The sequence below is a fragment of the Urocitellus parryii genome, chromosome 8, assembly GCF_045843805.1.
Source record: "Urocitellus parryii isolate mUroPar1 chromosome 8, mUroPar1.hap1, whole genome shotgun sequence".
NCBI classification, from domain to species: Eukaryota; Metazoa; Chordata; class Mammalia; order Rodentia; family Sciuridae; genus Urocitellus; species Urocitellus parryii.
Window position 1 is genome coordinate 702,172 of NC_135538.1, and position 23,166 is coordinate 725,337.

Genomic DNA, 23,166 nt, shown 5'->3' on the forward strand with positions numbered 1-23,166 from the left:
GTGAACTCTGGGCTACAGGGACACAGGGACAGGAGTCCAGCGTCATTTCTGGCACAGTATCTGCAAGCCAGACCAGCGCAAGGGGAACTGGTCTTCCCAGGGCCTAAGGGAAGGGGCCCTGTGACCCTGCTCCACCAGGACAGAGGCTGCTGGGCCATGGGGAAAGCTCAGCTGTGGCTGGGTGTCCACCAGGTTCAACCTCCCTGCTGCCCAGGGGCCTGGGAAGGTGCAGATCTCGACCCTGATGGGCTGCCTCATTCCACATCCTCCAGCTTCTGCTTCATGTCCTCCACCTGCAGAAGGAGGGCTAGCAGATGCGGGACAGTGGGGAGGCCATGGCCAGGCGCTGTCCACCTCGATGTCCTTGCTGGCCCTCCAGGGTGAGAGCTGGCTGTGGAGGAGAGGAGACATGGCTGCGTCTGGCTGGGTCTCTAAGTGATGCACTGAGGTTCCTTTTGGTATTTGAATGACAAAATGACTCACGTCCTGTGTTCGTGTCATGGGGTCTGAACGTGACTGTGGCCCCAGGCCTGGTGCGCCCTCACAGGGCCGTCTGGACCTCTGGAGTGGCGTTCGCTGTTCATTTTTGACACTCCGTTTAGAGGCTCTTGGCAGATCCAGAGGCTCATCCTCTGCCTAGAGAACCCCAGACCTGAGGAGAAGGGGTTTGTCCCCACTGAGCCTGTGACGGGCAGCTGGGGAGAGCCCGGCCAAGTGTCGGCAGGTGCTGCTCTGGGTCCTGGGCACAGCCAGCGTGCTGAGGCTCCCTGGAAGCCCCCTCAGATATCCACAGCCAAGTCTGTGGGTATTAGGTTGGACCATCTAAGACGGCCATGTTCACCTGTGCTTGACCCCCAGCAGGGCAGTGTCACAAGGCTCATGTGGCAGGAGGAGACCGCACAACTGCCACCCCAGGCCCTCCTCGCTCTCCCTTTCTGTTCGTCCTGTCTTCTTCCTGACCAGAAGTTGGTATCGTCTGGTGTCGTCTCAGACTCTGTTGGGAACAGCTCACCTCAGTGTGTGTCCTGGGTATGCTTCGGCTTGCTTCTAGCCGGACCCGGCCGCCTCCCTGGTCATCCGCTTCCCTGGTCAAACTGGTTTTGTGCACCAGTTTGCGATTTCAACTCGGCGTTTAAGAAACGAACGATAACATTCATGCCTGGTTTTTTGTCATAAGGTGAAGGCCAAGATGCCAGGACAGAAGTGGGTGGATATGGCAGGCAGCATGGAGGAGGGGACCGTCCTGGCCAGGAGCAAGGACAGGCTCTGAGTGTGAAGTTTCTGAGGAGGAACTAAGCTTGTGTGGAAGATGGCCACTCCCTGGAATGCGCTCAGGACAGACCAGGGAGAGAGGACACTCGAAGAGAGGTGCAGCATGCCTGGGCCTGGGTCCCAGTGGGATGGCCCTCCAGGTAGCCACGGGACCACTCCAGGAGGCCAGGGAGGGAGGACCCTCCCAGACTGACTGTGGCCAGCTGACTGTGGCCAGCTGACTGCCTGGCCTTGGTTCTCTGAAGTGGCATTGGTGCTGAATGTACACTCTCGATACAAGCACGGCTTTCCTCCACGGCTCCCCATGCTCCACCGGCACGAGGGCTCGGGGAGGCCGCTCACCGTCCATGTGGTCTCCCAGACCACAGGAGGTTCTCATCCAGGAGCCGTGGTGCCGGGCGCTCTCGTCTCTGCTCCCAGCCATGGCCGTGAATTCAGAAAGAAGACAGAGGGCGAAGGGGGACTAGGGAAAGACAGTCAGACACACAGAGAAGAAGGTGGGCCAGTGGGCAGCCAAGCTCGGGTGGAGTTTGACGGACCTAGAACAGCTCAGCACGTAGACTGAATCAGTTGCATCATCAAAAGGTCACTTGTGGGGAAGTTTTAGCCAAGCAGGCAGTCTGCAGGACCAGTGGGAAATGAGGGCCGTCGTCTTATGCTTAGAACCCTCTATCCCTGGGAGTTGGTGACTGAGCTCAAGGTTCCGACTGGTGACTGCTGTGTGCCTTTGTACATAACCTCCCTGGGCCGGCGTATCATGGCAGCGGGACCATCTTGACCTGCATCTTCGCACAGGCAGCTCCCAGCGCAGTGCAGCCACAGGAGTCAGAATGACCATGGTTCAAATCACTGCTCTCCATGGCAGGCTCCCTGTGCTCTGGAGGAGGTGCTGAGAGGACTCTTGGGTCAGGAGAGTGAGCGGCAGTCCTGAGCAGGTCTGACCTACACCCAGAGGCCACCATCCCTCTTGGTCTGGAGAGAAGCATTCAGTACCTCTGTTATGCATGAAGGGTGGCATGCCCAATTTATAACCACCCCACACCAGGAAAACTCCAGCCTTTCCCCAACACAGGAAACTTCTCTGGCCGGAAAGCCACAGGGCTGAGCTCGTGCCATCTGTAAGGGGACTCCACAGCTTAAGTGCACAGCAGAGGGGAGGAGGGGACTGGGGCCTCCCTGGACCCGGGCTGCTGTGTCTCCACAGTGGAGTGGAGATGGATGAATCCACGTGATACGTGTGGTCATGCTGAAGGAAACTACACTAACCCTTGAATTTTGCGTTAGCTAAATTGACCATGTACTCTATGAATGGAGAAAAAAAGCATTTTTTTCTTTGAAAGTCAAGGTAAAAGACTAGAGTCAACATAGCAGAAAGAAGAGACAACTCGAATGGCAGAGTGTGAGAGCGGGCCTTCCCAGGGGGACTCGCCAACGCCAAGCCAGGCGAGAAGGCTGCACACACATCCTGCTGGAAAATGCAAATTAAAACCACAAGCACCTGCAGCACCCTCGCCAGAAGGTAGTGAAAAAATATCAGCAGGGCCGAGGGTAGCCAAGAGGACATTCAGCGCAGCTGCCCAGGCTACCCGGAGTGGGTGTGCAGCCTGAATTTGCGGTTCTGAGAAGACAGATGCACTTCTAGCCATGCGTCTGGTAGTGCTACCTGCTAAGAGAGGAGCGCAACGTCCCCAACTTCTGGAGGACATCCCTGACAGCTTCACTCTCCACTGCCAAAGCCAGAACCAGCATGTGCCTGTTGCTGGAGAGCCGGTGATGTGTTAGTTCACAGGCTGGAACAGCAGGCAGCAAAGACAGGAGCAACCTGTTGCAGAGAGCAGAGAAATGCAGGAGATGGGCTGGCTCAGACAGGTCCACGGCAGAATCCGTGTGCACCATGCACTTGGGGAACAGCAAGGGCCCAGGGGTGCAGCCCTGCAAAGTGGGCACAGGGTGATGAGCCCAGGTGTGAATTGTCAGGGGGAGGGCACAGGGGCATGAGCCCAGGTGTGAACTGTCAGGTGGAGGACACAGGGGCATGAGCCCAGGTGTGAACTGTCAGGGGGAGGGCACAGGGTGATGAGCCCAGGTGTGAACTGTCAGGTGGAAGGCACAGGGGCGTGAACCCAGGTGTGAACTGTCAGGTGGAGGGCGCAGGGGCATGAGCCCAGGTGTGAACTGTCAGGTGGAGGACACAGGGGCATGAACCCAGGTGTGAACTGTCAGGTGGAGGGCGCAGGGGCATGAGCCCAGGTGTGAACTGTCAGAGGGCAGGTGTAGGGGTATGAGCCCAGGTGTGAACTGTCAGGGGGAGGGCACATAGGTATGAGCCCAGGTGTGAACTGTCAGAGGGAGGGCACAGGGTGATGAGCCCAGGTGTGAACTGTCAGAGGGCAGGTGTAGGGGCATGAGCCCAGGTGTGAACTGTCAGGGGGAGGGCACAGAGGTATGAGCCCAGGTGTGAACTGTAAGATGGAGGGCACAAGGGGTGTGATCCCGGGTGTAAACCATAAGGTTTAGGCAGGTCCTCTGGGACTGGTTTGACCCAGCCCCTGGGGTTTGAAGCACTGAAGGTTTAGGCAGGTCCTGCAGGAATGGTTTTACCCAACCCCTGGAAGTATTTGTTTCAGAATAAAATCATCCACCCTCAACATAAGCATCCCCTCCCTGGTGCTAGGCAGAGAGTGTTTGGGCACGCTGGGCACACGGCCTGGTGTGCACAGTCCAGGCACTGCTGTCTCCTGGTGCTGTGTGAGGAGGAGCCTGAGCTCACCAGCCTGCAAGTCTTCCTGCAGAAGTCCTGGCCATAGAGACAGAGGTCGTGACATGGTGTGACGTCCAGGACCATTGTGTCTCTGGCCCCCTAACCTCATTCAGCCTCCCAGAATCAAACCATTGTCATCCAAGCCTAGGACAGGGTTTCTGCTGTGACACACAGCTTGTGTGTACACTTGAGTGACAGCATGCATGAAAACACACACACAGGCACATGAGAACACACAGCAAGAGAAAACACATGGAGTGTCACAAGAACACCCGTGTGCAAGAACACAGTATGAGAGAACACATGGAGTCATGCATACGAGAACACCCACATGCAAGAACACAGTGTGAGAGGAAACACATGGAGTCTCACACACGAGAACACCCACATGCAAGAACACAGTGTGAGAGGAAACACATGGAGTCTCACACACGAGAACACCCACATGCAAGAACACACAGCGTGAGAGGACACACATGGAGTCTTACATACTAGAACACCCACGTGCAAGAACACACAGTGTGAGAGGACACACATGGAGTCACACACACGAGAACACCCACGTGCAAGATCACACAGTGTGAGAGGACACAAGCAGTCACACAGACGAGAACATCCACGTTCAGGAACACACAGCGTGAGAGGACACACGCGGAGTCACACATAGGAGAACACCTGTGTACCAAAAATACAGGGTGGGGCTGGGGCTGGGGCTCAGTGGTAGAGCACTCAGCTAGCGTGTGCAAGGCCCTGGGTTCGATCGTCAGCACCACATAAAAATAAATAAATAAAATAAATGTATTGACAACTACAACTAAAAAATAAATATTAAAAAAAAAACAGTGTGAGAGAACTCACATGTGTGACCACCCATGTGCAAGATCACACAGTGTGAGAGAACACACATGGAGTCTCACAAGAACATGCATGTGCAAGAACACAGAGTGAGCACATGGGCACCAGGCCACACGTGTAAGAGAGCACGCGGCATGAGAACTCGCCTGTGAGAACGTGGCACAGCTGTGGAGCACGATGTGTGGGCACCCTGTGTGGGCACAGTGGTTACATGTGGAGTGAGCGCCCGCATCCCCTCAGAGCTGGGTGCTGAGGGCCAGGAGTGCTCTGTGACTGCAGGGCCCTCAGGTCTCCTCCTGGGGCCAGGCAGGTTCCCTGGACGGTTCCAGCCTCCCAGGAGCAGAAACATCCCCTGGAGCAGCAGAGCCTGCAGCTGCCCAGCGGCCGGAGGACAGGGTGGTGCCTGCAGAGCTGGTCCCCAGGCAACCTGGGGGGTTCCTGGGGTCCCCAGGGCGTGTGGTGAGACTCAACCTGGGGGGATACTGGGGTCCCCAGGGCGTGTGGTGAGACTCAACCTGGGGGGATCCTGGGGTCCCCAGGGCGTGTGGTGAGACTCAACCTGGGGGGATCCTGGGGTCCCCAGGGCGTGTGGTGAGACTCAACCTGGGGGGGTTCCTGGGGTCCCCAGGGCGTGTGGTGAGACTCAACCTGGGGGGATCCTGGGGTCCCCAGGGCGTGTGGTGAGACTCAACCTGGGGGGATCCTGGGGTCCCCAGGGCGTGTGGTGAGACTCAACCTGGGGGATCCTGGAGTCCCCAGGGCGTGTGGTGAGACTCAACCTGGGTGTCCCTGGGGTCCCCAGGGCGTGTGGTGAGACTCAACCTGGGGTGTCCCTGAGGTCCCCAGGGCGTGTGGTGAGACTCAACCTGGGGGGATCCTGGGGTCCCCAGGGCGTGTGGTGAGACTCAACCTGGGGGGATCCTGGGGTCCCCAGGGCGTGTGGTGAGACTCAACCTGGGGGGATCCTGGGGTCCCCAGGGCGTGTGGTGAGACTCAACGTGGGGGATCCTGGGGTCCCCAGGGCGTGTGGAGAGACTCAACCTGGGGGGATCCTGGGGTCCCAGGGCGTGTGGAGAGACTCAACCTGGGGGGATCCTGGGGTCCCCAGGGCGTGTGGTGAGACTCAACCTGGGGGATCCTGGGGTCCCCAGGGCGTGTAGTGAGACTCAACCTGGGGGGATCCTGGGGTCCCCAGGGCGTGTGGTGAGACTCAACCTGGGGGGATCCTGGGGTCCCCAGGGCGTGTGGTGAGACTCAATTTGGGTGTCCCTGGGGTCCCCAGGGCGTGTGGTGAGACTCAACCTGGGGGGATCCTGGGGTCCCCAGGGCGTGTGGAGAGACTCAACCTGGGGGGATCCTGGGGTCCCCAGGGCGTGTGGTGAGACTCAACCTGGGGGGATCCTGGGGTCCCCAGGGCGTGTGGTGAGACTCAACCTGGGGGATCCTGGGGTCCCCAGGGCGTGTGGTGAGACTCAACCTGGGGGGATCCTGGGGTCCCCAGGGCGTGTGGTGAGACTCAACCTGGGGGATCCTGGGGTCCCCAGGGCGTGTGGTGAGACTCAACCTGGGGGATCCTGGGGTCCCCAGGGCGTGTGGTGAGACTCAACCTGGGTGTCCCTGGGGTCCCCAGGGCGTGTGGTGAGACTCAACCTGGGGGGATCCTGGGGTCCCAGGGAGTGTGGTGAGACTCAAACTGGGTGTTCCCTGGGGTCCCCGGGCGTGTGGTGAGACTCAACCTGGGGGGATCCTGGGGGCCCAGGGCGTGTGGTGAGACTCAACCTGGGGGATCCTGGGGTCCCCAGGGCATGTGGTGAGACTCAAACTGGGGGATCCTGTGGTCCCCAGGGCGTGTGGTGAGACTCAACCTGGGTGTCCCTGGGGTCCCCAGGGCGTGTGGTGAGACTCAACCTGGGGGGATCCTGGGGTCCCCAGGGCGTGTAGTGAGACTCAACCTGGGTGTCCCTGGGGTCCCCAGGGCGTGTGGAGAGACTCAACCTGGGGTGTCCCTGGGGTCCCCAGGGCGTGTGGTGAGACTCAACCTGGGTGTCCCTGGGGTCCCCAGGGCGTGTGGTGAGACTCAACCTGGGGGGATCCTGGGATCCCCAGGGCGTGTGGTGAGACTCAACCTGGGTGTCCCTGGGGTCCCCAGGGCGTGTGGAGAGACTCAACCTGGGGGGATCCTGGGGTCCCCAGGGCGTGTGGTGAGACTCAACCTGGGGGGATCCTGGGGTCCCCAGGGCGTGTGGTGACACTCAACCTGGGGGATCCTGGGGTCCCCAGGGCGTGTGGTGAGACTCAACCTGGGGGGATCCTGGGGTCCCCAGGGCGTGTGGTGAGACTCAACCTGGGGGATCCTGGGGTCCCCAGGGCGTGTGGTGAGACTCAACCTGGGTGTCCCTGGGGTCCCCAGGGCGTGTGGTGAGACTCAACCTGGGGGGATCCTGGGGTCCCCAGGGTGTGTGGTGAGACTCAACCTGGGGGGATCCTGGGGTCCCCAGGGCGTGTGGTGAGACTCAACCTGGGGGGATCCTGGGGTCCCCAGGGCGTGTGGTGAGACTCAACCTGGGTGGATACTGGGGTCCCCAGGGCGTGTGGTGAGACTCAACCTGGGGGGATCCTGGGGTCCCCAGGCGTGTGGTGAGACTCAACCTGGGTGTCCCTGGGGTACCCAGGGCGTGTGGTGAGACTCAACCTGGGTGTCCCTGGGGTCCCCAGGGCGTGTGGTGAGACTCAACCTGGGGGGATCCTGGGGTCCCCAGGGCGTGTGGTGAGACTCAACCGGGTGGATCCTGGGGTCCCCAGGGCGTGTGGAGAGAATCAACCTGGGGGGATCCTGGGGTCCCCAGGGCATGTGGTGAGACTCAACCTGGGGGGATCCTGGGGTCCCCAGGGCGAGTGGTGAGACTCAACCTGGGTGTCCCTGGGGACCCCAGGGCGTGTGGTGAGACTCAACCTGGGGGGATCCTGGGTCCCCAGGGCGTGTGGTGAGACTCAACCCTGGGTGGATCCTGGGGTCCCCAGGGCGTGTGGTGAGACTCAACCTGGGGGATCCTGGGGTCCCCAGGGCGTGTGGTGAGACTCAACCTGGGGGATCCTGGGGTCCCCAGGGCGTGTGGTGAGACTCAACCTGGGGGATCCTGGGGTCCCCAGGGCGTGTGGTGAGACTCAACCTGGGGGGATCCTGGGGTCCCCAGGGCGTGTGGTGAGACTCAACCTGGGGGGATCCTGGGGTCCCCAGGGCGTGTGGTGAGACTCAACCTGGGGTGTCCCTGGGGTCCCCAGGGCGTGTGGTGAGACTCAACCTGGGGGATCCCGGGGTCCCCCAGGGCCTGTGGTGAGACTCAACCTGGGGGATCCTGCGGTCCCCAGGGCGTGTGGTGAGACTCAACCTGGGGGGATCCTGGGGTCCCCAGGGCGTGTGGTGAGACTCAACCTGGGGGGATCCCGGGGTCCCCAGGGCGTGTGGTGAGACTCAACCTGGGGTGTCCCTGGGGTCCCCAGGGCGTGTGGTGAGACTCAACCTGGGGGATCCTGGGGTCCCCAGGGCGTGTGGTGAGACTCAACCTGGGTGTCCCTGGGGTCCCCAGGGCGTGTGCTGAGACTCAACCTGGGGGGATCCTGGGATCCCCAGGGCGTGTGGTGAGACTCAACCTGGGTGTCCCTGGGGTCCCCAGGGCGTGTGGAGAGACTCAACCTGGGGGGATCCTGGTGTCCCCAGGGCGTGTGGTGAGACTCAACCTGGGGGGATCCTGGGGTCCCCAGGGCGTGTGGTGACACTCAACCTGGGGGATCCTGGGGTCCCCAGGGCGTGTGGTGAGACTCAACCTGGGGGGATCCTGGGGTCCCCAGGGCGTGTGGTGAGACTCAACCTGGGGGGATCCTGGGGTCCCCAGGGCGTGTGGTGAGACTCAACCTGGGGGATCCTGGGGTCCCCAGGGCGTGTGGTGAGACTCAACCTGGGTGTCCCTGGGGTCCCCAGGGCGTGTGGTGAGACTCAACCTGGGGGATCCTGGGGTCCCCAGGGTGTGTGGTGAGACTCAACCTGGGGGGATCCTGGGGTCCCCAGGGCGTGTGGTGAGACTCAACCTGGGGGATCCTGGGGTCCCCAGGGCGTGTGGTGAGACTCAACCTGGGTGGATCCTGGGGTCCCCAGGGCGTGTGGTGAGACTCAACCTGGGGTGTCCCTGGGGTCCCCAGGGCGTGTGGTGAGACTCAACCTGGGTGTCCCTGGGGTCCCCAGGGCGTGTGGTGAGACTCAACCTGGGTGTCCCTTGGGTCCCCAGGGCGTGTGGTGAGACTCAACCTGGGGGGATCCTGGGGTGCCCAGGGCGTGTGGTGAGACTCAACCTGGGGAGATTCTGGGGTCCCCAGGGCGTGTGGTGAGACTCAACCTGGGGGATCCTGGGGTCCCCAGGGCGTGTGGTGAGACTCAACCTGGGTGTCCCTGGGGTCCCCATGGTGTGTGGTGAGACTCAACCTGGGGGGATCCTGGGGTCCCCAGGGCGTGTGGTGAGACTCAACCTGGGTGGAAACTGGGGTCCCCAGGGCGTGTGGTGAGACTCAACCTGGGGGGATCCTGGGGTCCCCAGGGCGTGTGGTGAGACTCAACCTGGGTGTCCCTGGGGTACCCAGGGCGTGTGGTGAGACTCAACCTGGGTGTCCCTGGGGTCCCCAGGGCGTGTGGTGAGACTCAACCTGGGGGGATCCTGGGGTCCCCAGGGCGTGTGGTGAGACTCAACCGGGTGGATCCTGGGGTCCCCAGGGCGTGTGGAGAGAATCAACCTGGGGGGATCCTGGGGTCCCCAGGGCATGTGGTGAGACTCAACCTGGGGGGATCCTGGGGTCCCCAGGGCGTGTGGTGAGACTCAACCTGTGGGAATCCTGGGGTCCCCAGGGCGTGTGGTGAGACTCAACCTGGGGGGATCCTGGGGTCCCCAGGGCGTGTGGTGAGACTCAACCTGGCTGGATCCTGGGGTCCCCAGGGCGTGTGGTGAGACTCAACCTGGGGGGATCCTGGGGTCCCCAGGGCGTGTGGTGAGACTCAACCTGGGGGATCCTGGGGTCCCCAGGGCGTGTGGTGAGACTCAACCTGGGGGGATCCTGGGGTCCCCAGGGCGTGTGGTGAGACTCAACCTGGGGGGATCCTGGGGTCCCCAGGGCGTGTGGTGAGACTCAACCTGGGGTGTCCCTGGGGTCCCCTGGGCGTGTGGTGAGACTCAACCTGGGGGATCCTGGGGTCCCCAGGGCGTGTGGTGAGACTCAACCTGGGGGATCCTGCGGTCCCCAGGGCGTGTGGTGAGACTCAACCTGGGGGGATCCTGGGGTCCCCAGGGCGTGTGGTGAGACTCAACCTGGGGGGATCCCGGGGTCCCCAGGGCGTGTGGTGAGACTCAACCTGGGGTGTCCCTGGGGTCCCCAGGGCGTGTGGTGAGACTCAACCTGGGGGATCCTGGGGTCCCCAGGGCGTGTGGTGAGAATCAACCTGGGTGTCCCTGGGGTCCCCAGGGCGTGTGGTGAGACTCAACCTGGGGGATCCTGGGGTCCCCAGGGCGTGTGGTGAGACTCAACCTGGGGGGATCCTGGGGTCCCCAGGGCGTGTGGTGAGACTCAACCTGGGTGTCCCTGGGGTCCCCAGGGCGTGTGGTGAGACTCAACCTGGGGGGATCCTGGGGTCCCCAGGGTGTGTGGTGAGACTCAACCTGGGGTGTCCCTGGGGTCTCCAGGGCATGTGGTGAGACTCAACCTGGGTGTCCCTGGGGTCCCCAGGGCGTGTGGTGAGACTCAACCTGGGGGGATCCTGGGGTCCCCAGGGCGTGTGGTGAGACTCAACCTGGGGGGATCCTGGGGTCCCCAGGGCGTGTGGTGAGACTCAACATGGGGGGATCCTGAGGTCCCCAGGGCGTGTGGTGAGACTCAACCTGGGGGGATCCTGGGGTCCCCAGGACGTGTGGTGAGACTCAACCTGGGTGGATCCTGGGGTTCCCAGGGCGTGTGGTGAGACTCAACCTGGGGGATCCTGGGTTCCCCAGGGCGTGTGGGGAGACTCAACCTGGGGGGATCCTGGGGTCCCCAGGGCGTGTGGTGAGACTCAACCTTGGTGTCCCTGGGGTCCCCAGGGCGTGTGGTGAGACTCAACCTGGGTGGATCCTGGGGTCCCCAGGGCGTGTGGTGAGACTCAACCTGGGGTGTCCCTGGGGTCCCCAGGGCGTGTGGTGAGACTCAACCTGGGGGGATCCTGGGGTCCACAGGGCGTGTGGTGAGACTCAACCTGGGGGGATCCTGGGGTCCCCAGGATGTGTGGAGAGACTCAACCTGGGGTGTCCCTGCGGTCCCCAGGGCGTGTGGTGAGACTCAACCTGGGGGGATTCTGGGGTCCCCAGGGCGTGTGGTGAGACTCAACCTGGGGTGTCCCTAGGATCCCCAGGGCGTGTGGTGAGACTCAACCTGGGGGGATCCTGGGGTCCCCAGGGCGTGTGGTGAGACTCAACCTGGGGGGATCCTGGGGTCCCTAGGGTGTGTGGTGAGACTCAACCTGGGGTGTCCCTGGGGTCCCCAGGGCGTAGTGTGAGACTCAACCTAGGTGGATCCTGGGGTCCCCAGGGCGTGTGGTGAGACTCAACCTGGGGGGTGGAGAGACTCAACCTGGGGGGATCCTCGGGTCCCCAGGGCGTGTGGAGAGACTCAACCTGGGTGTCCCTGGGGTCCCCAGGGCGTGTGGTGAGACTCAACCTGGGTGTATCCTGGGGTCCCCAGGGCGTGTAGTGAGACTCAACCTGGGGGGATCCTGGGGTCCCCAGGGCGTGTGGTGAGACTCAACCTGGGGGGTGGAGAGACTCAAACTGGGGGGATCCTGGGGTCCCCAGGGCGTGTGGAGAGACTCAACCTGGGTGTCCCTGGGGTCCCCAGGGCGTGTGGTGAGACTCAACCTGGGGGGATCCTGGGGTCCCCAGGGCGTGTGGAGAGACTCAACCTGGGTGTCCCTGGGGTCCCCAGGGCGTGTGGTGAGACTCAACCTGGGTGGATCCTGGGGTCCCCAGGGCGTGTGGTGAGACTCAACCTGGGGGGATCCTGGGGTCCCCAGGGCGTGTGGTGAGACTCAACCTGGGGGGATCCTGGGGTCCCCAGGGTGTGTGGTGAGACTCAACCTGGGGGGATCCTGGGGTCCACAGGGCATGTGGTGTGACTCAACCTGGGGGGATCCTGGGGTCCCCAGGGCGTGTGGTGAGACTCAACCTGGGGGGATCCTGGGGTCCCCAGGGCGTGTGGAGAGACTAAACCTGGGGGGATCCTGGGGTGCCCAGGGCGTGTGGTGAGACTCAACCTGGGGGGATCCTGGGGTCCCCAGGGCATGTGGTGAGACTCAACCTTGGGGGATCCTGGGGTCCCCAGGGCGTGTGGTGAGACTCAACCTGGGGGATCCTGGGGTCCCCAGGGCGTGTGGTGAGACTCAACCTGGGGGGATCCTGGGGTCCCCAGGGCGTGTGGTGAGACTCAACCTGGGGGATCCTGGGGTCCCCAGGGCGTGTGGTGAGACTCAACCTGGGGGGATCCTGGGGTCCCCAGGGCGTGTGGTGAGACTCAATTTGGGTGTCCCTGGGGTCCCCAGGGCGTGTGGTGAGACTCAACCTGGGTGGATCCTGGGGTCCCCAGGGCGTGTGGTGAGACTCAACCTGGGTGTCCCTGGGGTCCCCAGGGCGTGTGGTGAGACTCAACCTGGGTGGATCCTGGGGTCCCCAGGGCCTGTGGTGAGACTCAACCTGGGGGGATCCTGGGGTCCCCAGGGCGTGTGGTGAGACTCAACCTGGGGGGATCCTGGGGTCCCCAGGGCGTGTGGTGAGACTCAACCTGGGTGGATCCTGGGGTCCCCAGGGCGTGTGGTGAGACTCAACCTGGGGGGTGGAGAGACTCAACCTGGGGGGATCCTGGGGTCCCCAGGGCGTGTGGAGAGACTCAACCTGGGTGTCCCTGGGGTCCCCAGGGCGTGTGGTGAGACTCAACCTGGGGGGATCCTGGGGTCCCCAGGGCGTGTGGAGAGACTCAACCTGGGTGTCCCTGGGGTCCCCAGGGCGTGTGGTGAGACTTAACCTGGGTGGATCCTGGGGTCCCCTGGGCGTGTGGTGAGACTCAACCTGGGGGGATCCTGGGGTCCCCAGGGCGTGTGGTGAGACTCAACCTGGGGGGATCCTGGGGTCCCCAGGGCGTGTGGAGAGACTAAACCTGGGGGGATCCTGGGGTCCCCAGGGCGTGTGGTGAGACTCAACCTGGGGGGATCCTGGGGTCCCCAGGGCATGTGGTGAGACTCAACCTGGGGGGATCCTGGGTTCCCCAGGGCGTGTGGTGAGACTCAACCTGGGGGGATCCTGGGGTCCCCAGGGCGTGTGGTGAGACTCAACCTGGGGGGATCCTGGGGTCCCCAGGGCGTGTGGTGAGACTCAACCTGGGGGATCCTGGGGTCCCCAGGGCGTGTGGTGAGACTCAACCTGGGGGGATCCTGGGGTCCCCAGGGCTTGTGGTGAGACTCAATTTGGGGGGAACCTGGGGTCCCCAGGGCGTGTGGTGAGACTCAACCTGGGTGTCCCTGGGGTCCCCAGGGCGTGTGGTGAGACTCAACCTGGGGTGTCCCTGGGGTCCCCAGGGCGTGTGGTGAGAATCAACATGGGGGATCCTGGGGTCCCCAGGGCGTGTGGTGAGACTCAACTTGGGGGATCCTGGGGTCCCCAGGGCGTGTGGTGAGACTCAACCAGGGGGATCCTGGGGTCCCCAGGGTGTGTGGTGAGACTCAACCTGGGGTGTCCCTGGGGTCCCCAGGGCGTGTGGTGAGACTCCACCTGGGGGGATCCTGGGGTCCCCAGGGCGTGTGGTGAGACTCAACCTGGGGGGATCCTGGGGTCCCCAGGGCGTGTGGTGAGACTCAACCTGGGGGGATCCTGGGGTCCCCAGGGCGTGTGGTGAGACTCAACCTGGGGGGATCCTGGGGTCCCCAGGGCGTGTGGTGAGACTCAACCTGGGGGATCCTGGGGTCCAAAGGGCGTGTGGTGAGACTCAACCAGGGGGGATCCTGGGGTCCCCAGGGCGTGTGGTGAGACTCAATTTGGGGGGATCCTGGGGTCCCCAGGGCGTGTGGTGAGACTCAACCTGGGTGTCCCTGGGGTCCCCAGGGCGTGTGGTGAGACTCAACCTGGGGTGTCCCTGAGGTCCCCAGGGCGTGTGGTGAGACTCAACCTGGGGGGATCCTGGGGTCCCCAGGGCGTGTGGTGAGACTCAACCTGTGGGAATCCTGGGGTCCCCAGGTCGTGTGGTGAGACTCAACCTGGGGGATCCTGGGGTCCCCAGGGCGTGTGGTGAGACTCAACCTGGGGGGATCCTGGGGTCCCCAGGGCGTGTGGTGAGACTCAACCTGGGGGGATCCTGGGGTCCCCAGGGCGTGTGGTGAGACTCAACCTGGGGTGTCCCTGGGGTCCCCAGGGCATGTGGTGATACTCAACCTGGGGGATCCTGGGGTCCCCAGGGCGTGTGGTGAGACTCAACCTGGGGGGATCCTGGGGTCCCCAGGGCGTGTGGTGAGACTCAACCTGGGGTGTCCCTGGGGTCCCCAGGGCGTGTGGTGAGACTCAACCTGGGGGGATCCTGGGGTCCCCAGGGCGTGTGGTGAGACTCAACCTGGGGTGTCCCTGGGGTCCCCAGGGCGTGTGGTGAGACTCAACCTGGGGGATCCTGGGGTCCCCAGGGCGTGTGGTGAGACTCAACCTGGGTGTCCCTGGGGTCCCCAGGGCGTGTGGTGAGACTCAACCTGGGGGATCCTGGGGTCCCCAGGGCGTGTGGTGAGACTCAACCTGGGGGGATCCTGGGGTCCCCAGGGCGTGTGGTGAGACTCAACCTGGGGGGATCCTGGGGTCCCCAGGGCGTGTGGTGAGACTCCACCTGGGGGGATCCTGGGGTTCCCAGGGCGTGTGGTGAGACTCAACCTGGGGGCATCCTGGGGTCCCCAGGGTGTGTGGTGAGACTCAACCTGGGGTGTCCCTGGGGTCCCCAGGGCGTGTGGTGAGACTCAACCTGGGTGTCCCTGGGGTCTCCAGGGCATGTGGTGAGACTCAACCTGGGTGTCCCTGGGGTCCCCAGGGTGTGTGGTGAGACTCAACCTGGGGGGATCCTGGGGTCCCCAGGGCGTGTGGTGAGACTCAACCTGGGTGTCCCTGGGGTCTCCAGGGCGTGTGGTGAGACTCAACCTGGGTGTCCCTGGGGTCCCTAGGGCGTGTGGTGAGACTCAACCTGGGGGGATCCTGGGGTCCCCAGGGCGTGTGGTGAGACTCAACCTGGGGGGATCCTGGGGTCCCCAGGGCGTGTGGTGAGACTCAATCTGGGGGATCCTGAGGTCCCCAGGGCGTGTGGTGAGACTCAACCTGGGGGCATCCTGGGGTCCCCAGGGCGTGTGGTGAGACTCAACCTGGGGGGATCCTGGGGTCCCCAGGGCGTGTGGTGAGACTCAACCTGGGGGGATCCTGGGGTTCCCAGGGCGTGTGGTGAGACTCAACCTGGGGGGATCCTGGGGTCCCCAGGGTGTGTGGTGAGACTCATCCTGGGGTGTCCCTGCGGTCCCCAGGGCGTGTGGTGAGACTCAACCTGGGGGGATCCTGGGGTCCCCAGGGCGTGTGATGAGACTCAACCTGGGGTGTCCCTGGGGTCCCCAGGGCGTGTGGTGAGACTCAACCTGGGGGGATCCTGGGGTCCCCAGGGCGTGTGGTGAGACTCAACCTGGGGGGATCCTGGTGTCCCCAGGGTGTGTGGTGAGACTCAACCTGGGGTGTCCCTGGGGTCCCCAGGGCGTGTGGTGAGACTCAACCTGGGGGGATCCTGGGGTCCCCAGGGCGTGTGGTGAGACTCAACCTGGGGGGTGGAGAGACTCAACCTGTGGGGATCCTGGCGTCCCCAGGGCGTGTGGTGAGACTCAACCTGGGTGTCCCTGGGGTCCCCAGGGAGTGTGGTGAGACTCAACCTGGGTGGATCCTGGGGTCCCCAGGGCGTGTGGTGAGACTTAACCTGGGGGGATCGTGGGGTCCCCAGGGCGTGTGGTGAGACTCAACCTGGGGGGATCCTGGGGTCCCCAGGGCGTGTGGTGAGACTCAACCTGGGGGGATCCTGGGGCCCCCAGGGCGTGTGGTGAGACTCAACCTGGGGGGTGGAGAGACTCAACCTGGGGGGATCCTGGGTTCCCCAGGGCGTGTGGAGAGACTCAATCTGGGTGTCCCTGGGGTCCCCAGGGCTTGTGGTGAGACTCAACCTGGGTGGATCCTGGGGTCCCCAGGGCGTGTGGTGAGACTCAACCTGGGTGGATCCTGGGGTCCCCAGGGCGTGTGGTGAGACTCAACCTGGGGGGATCCTGGGGTCCCCAGGGCGTGTGGTGAGACTCAACCTGGGGGGATCCTGGGGTCCCCAGGGCGTGTGGTGAGACTCAACCTGGGGGGATCCTGGGGTCCCCAGGGCGTGTGGTGAGACTCAACCTGGGGGGATCCTGGGGTCCCCAGGGCGTGTGGTGAGACTCAACCTGGGTGGATCCTGGTGTCCCCTGGGCGTGTGGTGAGACTCAACCTGGGGGATCCTGGGTTCCCCAGGGCGTGTGGTGAGACTCAACCTGGGGGGATCCTGGGGTCCCCAGGGCATGTGGTGAGACTCAATTTGGGGGGATCCTGGGGTCCCCAGGGCATGTGGTGAGACTCAACCTGGGTGTCCCTGGGGTCCCCAGGGCGTGTGGTGAGACTCAACCTGGGGTGTCCCTGGGGTCCCCAGGGCGTGTGGTGAGACTCAACCTGGGGGATCCTGGGGTCCCCAGGGCGTGTGGTGAGACTCAACCTGGGGGGATCCTGGGGTCCCCAGGGTGTGTGGTGAGACTCAACCTGGGGTGTCCCTGAGGTCCCCAGGGCGTGTGGTGAGACTCAACCTGGGGTGTCCCTGGGGTCCCCAGGGCGTGTGGTGAGACTCAACCTGGGGGGATCCTGGGGTCCCCAGGGCGTGTGGTGAGACTCAACCTGGGGGGATCCTGGGGTCCCCGGGGCGTGTGGTGAGACTCAACCTGGGGTGTCCCTGGGGTCCCCAGGGCGTGTGGTGAGACTCAATCTGGGTGTCCCTGGGGTCCCCAGGGCGTGTGGTGAGACTCAACCTGGGTGTCCCTGGGGTCCCCAGGGCGTGTGGTGAGACTCAACCTGGGGGGATCCTGGGGTCCCCAGGGCGTGTGGTGAGACTCAACCTGGGGGGTGGAGAGACTCAACCTGGGGGGATCCTGGTCCCCAGGGCGTGTGGAGAGACTCAACCTGGTGTGTCCCTGGGGTCCCCAGGGCGTGTGGTGAGACTCAACCTGGGGGGATCCTGGGGTCCCCAGGGCGTGTTGTGAGACTCAACCTGGGGGGATCCTGGGGTCCCCGGGGCGTGTGGTGAGACTCAACCTGGGGGGATCCTGGTGTCCCCGGGGCGTGTGGTGAGACTCAACCTGGGGGGATCCTGGGGTCCCCGGGGCGTGTGGTGAGACTCAACCTGGGGGGATCCTGGGGTCCCCGGGGCGTGTGGTGAAACTCAACCTGGGGGGATCCTGGGGTCCCCAGGGCGTGTGGTGAGACTCAACCTGGGGGGATCCTGGGGTTCCCAGGGCGTGTGGTGAGACTCAACATGGGGGGTGGAGAGACTCAACCTGGGGGGATCCTGGGGTCCCCAGGGCGTGTGGAGAGACTCAACCTGGGGTGTCCCTGGGGTCCCCAGGGCGTGTGGTGAGACTCAACCTGGGGGGATCCTGGGGTCCCCAGGGCGTGTGGTGAGACTCAACCTGGGGGGATCCTGGGGTCCCCGGCGCGTGTGGTGAGACTCAACCTGGGGGGATCCTGGGGTCCCCGGGGCGTGTGGTGAGACTCAACCTTGGGGGATCCTGGGGTCCCCGGGGCGTGTGGTGAGACTCAACCTGGGGGGATCCTGGGGTCCCCGGGGCGTGTGGTGAGACTCAACCTGGGGGGATCCTGGGGTCCCCGGGGCGTGTGGTGAGACTCAACCTGGGGGGATCCTGGGGTCCCCGGGGCGTGTGGTGAGACTCAACCTGGGGGGATCCTTGGGTCCCCAGGGCGTGTGGTGAGACTCAAGCTGGGTGTCCCTGGGGTCCCCAGGGCGTGTGGTGAGACTCAACCTGGGTGTCCCTGGGGTCCCCAGGGCCAGTGTCCCTGGGGAGGAACCCTGGATGTGTTCATGTGGGAGCAGGTCACACTTGATAGGGAGCCAGAGGATGGCTGCCCTGCCCTCTGGGGCTACCTCCGGTCTGCAGGGACCCAGCGGGAAGCGGCCGCTATGGTGAGGGTGTGTTGCAGCCAAGTGTCCTGCACCCATGTGCTGCACTTCCCAGCCTCATTTCTAAGTCCCTGCACTTTCCGCCTCTTTCCTAAACATACATTTCTCCTTCGTGGTTTCTAGACTTGTTTGCTCTATTAGCTGAATAAAGTTTGATTCGTAGGTTTTCTTTGTATTAGGCATGTTTAAGAACTAGAGTTTCATTTAGATTTTCCAGGAACTGAGGGTGTGGAGTAGCTACAGGCATGAGAGGCCCATGGCGCTCTGGAGGTGGATGTAGAGCTGAGAGCCTCAGAAGGGGGCAGGATTAGCATGCAGCAGAACTTGGTGCAGATTCTGGAAGGACTGTGTCCAGGGCAGGACTGGTCTGGTCCCACGTAGCCTCTGAGCTAGGAGGTGAGTCCGTTTCAGGGCGACCTGCCTGTGTTCACAGAAGTGAGACCCTTTTTGGCCAAAGAGGACAACAGCCAGAGCATGGATACTGCTCATTCCTAATGCCCCAAACAGGACCGAAGCAACAAGACCACGGAGAAGCCAAATCACGAGTGATCTGAGAGACTTCAAAATCAGTTTCATCAGTATCAAAACTATAGAGGATCTGATCAAAGGAGTGAGATGCACAGAACTACTGATGTGAGACCCAAGAATTAGAAGTCCCAGTAGCTGGAGTTTGAGCCAGCAGGTGGGCCAATAGTGGGGTGTGGCCAACAGGAAGGGGAGGGCAAAGGACAGGTCGCAGGAGCAGAGTGCTGTGAGACCGGTGGCCTCAAGTGCAGTTCTCCAGGAGGGTGGTGGACGTGCAGGAGTGGACATGCCCCGGCCCTTCCCTGCTTGCCCCTGCCTCCTGGTCACCAGGGGCTGAGTAGATGTGTTCCACCAAACCCTCTGCCATGATGCTCTGCCCATCACAAGCCAGGAGTCAAGAGCCCGCTGACCATGGACTGGACCTCTGAAACCATGGACCAAAATCAACCTTTCCTCCTTTAAGTTTTTTTCTCATTTATTTTGTCAGAGCAATGAAAAGCTAACATGCATCTTTGAAGTGCTGAAGAAAATGACTGCCAATCCAGGCTTGAACCTAGTGAGAATGTCCTGGTAAGAATTCATGTTGATTGTCGTCACCAGCTACAGTAAAAGCCACACAGGATGTCCTCCAGGGGAAAGGAAACAGGCCTGGAGGGAGAACGTGAACCTTCAGAAGGCGGCCTCGGTGTGGGTGCTAAATCACTGCTCATGGCTACAGATGTTAGATATATAGAGAATTAAGATATTTGTAGGTGATCACATGGTGGGTAGTCAAGAGAGTCAGTTTACCACAGGATTCTGTATTATCCGGAATAACTAAGGTAACTCAGGACGTCTCTTCCTATGTCTGAAGCAGCTACCTGAGGAATCGCCATATAGGGAACCATCAGGCCAGTGCAGGTGAACTGAATTACTAAAACCACTCGAGCAATTCAAAAGAAGTAAATAAATGGGAAAAATGAATATGATAATAAAATTATTTTATCACGGCATGAGAATTAACACTACGACTTAAAGGTGAAAAGTATCAGGGTCAAATGCAAGAAAAAGCTAAACATAGGCTGCAAAAATAATCAGAAATAAGCAGAGTAATTAACAGTCCTCATTCACAGTGAAGAGTTCACTTAGCATCTGACTTGAACAATTTGTGTAACAAACTCATTCTAATTGGTACCTGTAGAATTTCATTCCTAGCAACTTCAGATCCTGGTTCTTCTTATGTGCACATGAAGTATTCGTCAGTAGTTCACTTGGGGAAATAAAGCAAATATTGACCAACTTCAAAGAACTGAAATTACTTGGAGTATGTTTTCTGACCATGGAGAAATTACTCAAAATTGAAAAGAGGAAAGACGACTGGGAAATTCTGAAATATTTTATACAAAAGCAGAAGTGGGTTCTATAGAGTCCACCTTTAAAACAAAAATGTTAAGGAAAATGTCACATCTTACGGTGCGTAGCTAGACCTGTGTTCAGAGGAAAAGTCATAGCCTCAAAAGAAGGCCGTAGGAAAGAGGGCGCTGCAAGCCTGTGCCTGGAGCTTGTCCAGGTGTGTAGGGAAGAGCTGGCACCAGCAGCACCTGAGGCCCGGCCATCTGTGGGCTGCTGCACACGGCTGTCTTCCTAGGCGGTGGCAGCAGCCATGAGGATCTCGTCCCAGCAGCTGCTGCTGTGGACCAGGCCCTGCACGGCTCTTGAGGCTGCCCCGGCCACTCATCTATGAGGGTCGGAGCAACTCAAGCACACGGTGATCCAGGGAAATGACCCACAGTCCGAGGGTGTTGGCTCGAGGGGTGTGTCCCAGAGTGTGAGCCGTGTCCACCCACACATGTGCAGGTGTGTTTGTGGGAACCTCATTGAGAAGAGCCTGCAATCAGCAGCAAGCTGGACATCCCTCAGCCTCGAAGTAGAGTCATCGGAGGGAGCACTGCACCCCAGCATGGGCCACAGCCTGCTGGAGCAGAACTTCTGAGAATGTCGCCTGCTGCAGAGCACGAGGACATAGAGGACAAGCACACAAGACAAGCCTGGTGCTGTGACTCTGGGCCCTGGCCCTTCAGGGCCAGCTGGGCAGCTGACCAAGCAGGCGAAGGCAGCCTTCTGGGACCCAGGTGCTGGGCCTGGGACTGGGAGGATCCAGGATCATGGTCTCTGTGAGTTTCCACAAGAGAGATTTCAGCTACCGAACAAAACCAAACCAGCAAGATTCGCTCGTCCCCTCCCTCCACATGTTACGTGGACGCCCGGCCCTGCCTCATTCCCTGAACATGCAGAGTTGACTCCAGGCTCCCGTGAGGGTGGCATGCTGGGTCAGGGCCCTGTGGTCCTCCCAGCCTGCTCCGTTCTCTCCCCTTTTGGCGCCAGGCCTGGCCCAGACCCCTGATCACCGCCATGTTCCCCTGCAGCTTCTCGCGCTCACATGTGGACCCAGATCTGAAGGCTCTTGCCAGAAGGAATAGGACACGTGTTAAATATTCCTCTACAGAATGTTGTAAACTGGTGGGATGGAAACACGAGTCTTTAAGTTCTGGGGTTTATTGTTGGACACAGGCTGGGAGCCCCTGGGGACCCCGGCTGGCCGTGCTCTCCTGCAGGGCTTCTGTGGACTTCCCTCCGCCTCCCTCTGTCCACCAGGATTCTCAGCTTGCTCTCACTGGCCCACAGAGACTGCAGGGCACTGCTTCCGAGTCAGACTCTCTGAAATCAGGGCAGTCTCAAGCACAGGAGCAGGAAGGAGAGGGCCGCCTGGGCCCGGAGGCCTGGCCCGTGTCACCCGGCCAGCTTCCTGTCAAGTGGGCTTGGCCAAGCGTGTCCCTGGAAAATACAGCTGTGCTTTGAGTGGCCAGAAGGAAACTGAAGAGCACACTGGCGTGGACTCGGAGGCAGCTTCAGGAGTCCCATGAGCTGGGTTTTGGTTGGAAGGAGATGAAACGTGATGCAAACTCATTTCCAGCCCAAGCTCTAGGCCGTTGGTCAGAAGCCTCCAGCCCAAGGCTAAGCCCAGTTGCAGCTGTGCTGGGAGCTGCTGGGGGGCTCCGTGGTGGACAGCCAGCTCCCTGCCCACTGACACCTGGCCTGGTAGTCTCCGGGTTCTGCCGTTTCTCCACAGGGAGAATCGTCAACTAAACCTTTCCTCCTTCCACTGACGTGTGACTCTGGTGAAGAGGGAAACTTTACCTACACATCAGTAGACAGGCACTTAGACTCACCTGATCTCGAGACCGCCTAGGGATGTGCAGCCCCAAACAGGGCAGGGCCCTTCCTTCTCTGTGGCTCGCACAGTCCAAGGAAGCAGATTATCTTCCACTTTGTAGACTCTTCAAAGCCACCCAGGGAGATGTGCTGGGCAGAGAGGGCTTCAGCTGACCACATGGAAAAGCACTCAGAGCCAGATTTGTGGGGGCTGTATTTCAGCAAGTGCCGGGTCTGGCTTTCAGCACAGCGGTCTCAGCAGTGATAGGTGACCTCACGCTCTGCCCAGAGTGTGATCTCTGGGCCCGCTAGGAGTGACCGGGCTCTTCCAAGTTTTCCCCTTAAAATGGCACGATGTGATTTTCTGTTGGCCAAGCAGAATAACAGGGAGCATCTATTTTCCTGCAGGTTCAGTCTTTAATTCAAAGCTTTGTGAGTTTGTTAAGTCAACAAATACTGACTGTAGGTGTAGGTGACGCAGGTGCGTGCCGTGGCCCTCAGGGGCATGGGCTCCGGAGCAGAGACCCGGCTTCAGGTTGGCGCTCTAGTCACCACTGGGCCCTGGGAAGTGCTTCTGGCTCTCTCCCGCTGTCGGTGGGGATACTAATGGGGACCACGCTGTGGGCCTCTTCCTGCCCTGTCGGTAGAGGACGCAGGGCCCAGGTGGCCCTCGGTCCTGGGCCTTCCCTGCACGTCTTCAACCACCAGCGGCCACCCTCGTGGCTCCGGGCAGGGCTTGGATAAGGGGCCCACGTGGTCACTTGGAGTTGCAAGGCCTTTTCTTTCTCTGTTCTATGATATTTTGATTTTATCATATTCATTCTGGCTGCACCCAGCCCTAAATCCACGGCAGGCCAGTCTCGGCTCCAGGCACCCAAGTTGTTGTATTGGCCTCATCTTCAAATCAGACATGCCTTTATCGTATGATCCCATATGAACAACGATAAGAACGTTCACCTCTTTAAACTTACCGGCTTCCAGTTCCCTCCGAACACAAGCACATGGTCTCTGCAGGTGATCCCAGTGCGAATCACACCCTGGAGAGCAGGTCTGATGAAGGGAGAGTCCAGGGGTAGACTTTGAAGCCCTGTCTGCCCGGTGGGTATGGCTCACCTCCACGCACCTCCTCCTGAGTCCCTCAGTGAAGGCAGAGGCTGCCAGGCCAGCAGGTGCCCGAGGCCAGCCTCTAGCTGTAGACGGAGGCCGCTGAGGTGAGGTGAGGAAAGCCAGCCTCGGTTCTC